This window comes from Hippocampus comes, unplaced genomic scaffold (assembly GCF_001891065.2).
Source record: "Hippocampus comes isolate QL1 unplaced genomic scaffold, H_comes_QL1_v1.1 scaffold236, whole genome shotgun sequence".
Classification (NCBI taxonomy): domain Eukaryota; kingdom Metazoa; phylum Chordata; class Actinopteri; order Syngnathiformes; family Syngnathidae; genus Hippocampus; species Hippocampus comes.
This window is the reverse complement of record NW_017805879.1, coordinates 293,515-297,375: the sequence shown is the minus strand read 5'-3', so window position 1 is coordinate 297,375 and position 3,861 is coordinate 293,515. Positions and strand designations below refer to the sequence as shown.

Genomic DNA, 3,861 nt, shown 5'->3' with positions numbered 1-3,861 from the left:
GTCTCACGAAGCTTCGGGCGGAGCAACGCGCGTTCCGAGGCATCGGGCGTGGCCACAAGCGAAATCGACACATGCCTCGAAGCGCGCTTCGCAGATTTTCTTCTGGTTTACTCGGCACACGCATCGGAGCCTCGGCACAGTCGGGCACATCACTAGAGAACACACGCTCATATGGCACTGATTATTGTTTCGTACTCTTTCTTAACAGCCTTCAGATGCTGTTTCTAGTTATGGGTCCAGCAACACCAATGTGTCGACGCATGTGTTGAGCTCACAGAGCAATCCATGTGTCGGTGCGTGTGCTGCTTCGTGACGATCACGTGACCAACACATGAACTGCGTCGACACAGTCCAGGCTGCGTCGACTCAGTCCAGGCTGTGTCGACTCAGTCCAGGCTGTGTCAACACCGCAAAAGCCCGCCATACTGTGTTTATAAGGAAGTGCGTCGAGCGACGCGATGCCGCCTGCCGAAACAAGCCAGACCTCACCCTCGCTCGAATAAAAATATATATTTGGGCTAAAAGGAAAACACACAGAATATCAGAAAAACGTGTCCGTCTGACTCAGAGCGTCGTGTCGGCTAGGCTAGCTTAGCTGTTGTCGTAGTTCAAAGCTTCTTTGATATGTGATGTGGGTTGCATCGGCGCCTTGAGTATGTGCTCGCGCTCATGCGCACACAGCAGAAAGCAGCGGACTAGCAACTGCTGAGGCATGCTTCACTCGAGTGATGTTGCTGCAGTGCGTGCATATTGTGGAGCTCCCGGAGAAACGTAAATTGTCTGCCGTGTCGAGCCATTTTGATCTCCTTTTGGAGAATAAGGTATTTATTCAAATCTCCTTGTCTCACCAAGTGCCTCTCGGATCTTTGACATGTCTTATTTCATTCTAATTCAAATTAATTTCATGGTAACTCTTAGTTTACTATTAACATATTTTATTGCAGGTGAAATGTCGAATTTTCCATATAGAAATATATACCAACAAAAGCACCTCTGCAACTGCATCTGGCATGCTACTCATCATTATTAGTTTGTCTTTTTGAAACTGTTCTAAATGCCAAATTTGTTAGGTTTGGTTTTTTTAGATGACCTGTGGCAATATTTGGATGATGAGGTAGGGAGACTGGGAAGAAATGCAACAGCAGATGCGATACCTGGCAGAGGGGAAAATTGCACGCAGTCAAGATCCGCTGTTATAATCGAAGGACCAACACACTACTTTTCCAAACCTCTCCCACCTCGCAAAGCAGTGTCTCTATACACCGGCATCACCAGTGCCATGCGAGCGTGTGTTCTCCACAACAGGGGAAATAGCATGCAAGCAATACAACAGACTGAAATTCAAAACACTGGAGCAACTTATTTTGCTGAATAAAAAATTGACAAGACAAAGCCCACAAGCATCCTCATTTACATAATTTTCACCTTATTCAAACATATTGAATAATACAATATGAATGCATAGATGTGAATGATATTGTACAGACTTCATCATCAAATCAGTCAGTTCAGTCAAGTGGTTTGCCTGCAGGAATTTTGAAAGTCCAGCAGGTGTCAGTGGTCAGCGACACTGTATCAACACAGTGTGTCATTGTGTCAACACGCTTCATGAGGCCTCATGGACCCATCACTAGATGTCTCCCATCTTGTACGCAGCGTGTGTGTGTGTATACACACAGTCTATCCACACTTTGAGGATTATGAAACGCCTGGCTCTGTGTTTATCAACCAAACTTTATATCGCACTTTTCATACATAAAAATGCAATACAATTGTTCAAACTGTGTTTATGTGTGTGTGTGTGTGTGTGTGTGTGTGTGTGTGTGTTCAGTTATTCCCATTTTTTCACAGCCCTCTGAATAGGGATTGTCAGTCAACATGGAAGGATTACTCGCTTTGTACTTGTTTGATCATTTATTGAAGCAGCATCAGAGTAGCAGGCAATAACCTAAAGTACACATAATTGCAACAAATATAAATATATATCCATCTTCATGCATCACAATGTAATTGTATATAATTGTCCTTAATTCATATAATACCTTCATCTGAATAATTTTTATCAACCATGATTTTACACGATGTATTATTATCGTCATCATTATTCACAGTCGAAACGTAAGAAACCATGCAAGACAGGAGTTTATCATCAGGCACCGACAAGTATGGCAGCCTCGGTTACACGCTCCCTAGTATTAGCCCTGTTTTTGTCATTTTCGTTTTTGGCTACCCTACATGGCTTACTTACATCAGAGATGAAAGTCCTCCGGATTTTTCCGGAATTCCGGGTTTTTCAAATTTTTATGAAAATCTCTCCGGAGAATTGAGGAAAATTTGCCTAAAATTAATCCTGATATTAGTTGACAACATTGAACGAAGACGCGTTTGAGTTCGTTGTTTTGCTTTCACGAGTATAGCCATGTTGAGACACGAACACTAGTAACAGTGAAGAGATTTTCGTCTCTTTATAAACACACTTGCTAAACCCGAGTGGAACGAATAAAAGACACCGTGGACAAGACAGTTGTCGTAAAAAATATATTTGGACAAAAAGGGCAACAGATTGGCAGAAAAACGTGTCCGTCCGACTTCGAGTGTCGTCTCGGCTAGCTTAGCTTAGCTGTTGTCATGTGATCCATTTATTTTTTGGAATAAACCTGGAGTACACAGCTGCTGATGTAATGTTCATTCTTAATGCATAGTTTTCAAACATTTACCCTTGAAACATTATACTTTTGAGTTTCAGAATTCTTAATTATCAATATGCCGGGATTTGCAAGCAAGGCCTGAAAAACCTCGCCGTGTCACTCCCGTTGTCTGTCAAAGGTTGCGTCGGCATCGCGCGACTGTCTGGAAGTGATCCGATCCGTTTTGCATTTTTTTAAGGGCCGAGAGTGACCCGGATAAAAACTAAACGCTGAAAAAAAAAATCCCCGCGCACATGCGCGATGTCCGGAAATTAATGGTGGCCGCCCGTTTCGTCCCGCTGTCTCGGCACGAAGCAAAAAAATGCCCGGAGTGCCTGGATTTGCAAGCAAGGCCTGAAAACCTCACCGTGTCATTCCCGTTGTCTGTCAAACGTTGCCTCGGCAATGCGCGACTGTCAGGAAGTGACCTGCTCCGCTCCCCTTGCCGTTTTGCATTTTTTTCAGGCCGTGAGTGGTGCGGATTAAAAGGAGGAGCGGAAAAAAAAATCCCCGTGCACATGCGCGATGTCTTGAAATTAATGGTGTCCGCCCGCTTCGTCCCGCTGTCGCGGCACGAAGCAAAAAAATGCCCGGAGTGCCTGGATTTTTAAGCAAGGCCTGAAAAACCTCGCCGTGTCACTCCCGTTGTCTGTCAAACGTTGCCTCGGCATCGCGCGACTGTCTTGAAGTGATCCGATCCGTTTTGCATTTTTTTCAGGGCCGAGAGTGGCGCGGATAAAGAGCAAAAACTCAAAAAAAATCCCCACGCACATGCGCGATGTCCGGAAATTAATGGTGGCCGCCCGTTTCGTCCCGCTGTCTCGGCACGAAGCAAAAAAATGGCCGGAGTGCCTGGATTTGCAAGCAAGGCCTGAAAACCTCGCCGTGTCATTCCCGTTGTCTGTCAAACGTTGCCTCGGCAATGCGCGACCGTCTGAAAGTGATCCGATCCGCTCCCCTTGCCGTTTTGCATTTTTTTCAGGCCGGGAGTGGTGCGGATTAAAAGGAAGAGTTGAAAAAAAAAATCCCCCTGCACATGCGCGATGTCTTGAAATTAATGGTTGCCGCCGCTTCATCCCGCTGTCGCGGCACGAAGCAAAAAAATGCCTGGGGCGCTGGGATTTGCAAGCAAGGCCTGAAAAACCTCGCCGTGTCACTCCCGTTGTCTGTCAAA

General features: G+C 45.5%; 1 protein-coding gene across 1 annotated transcript in view; it reads left to right on the top strand.

Moving 5' to 3' along the window:
• Positions 1-3,861, top strand: part of LOC109527207 (gastrula zinc finger protein XlCGF8.2DB-like) — a 16,318-nt gene that overhangs the window by 1,145 nt on the left and 11,312 nt on the right. The window lies entirely within an intron of this gene.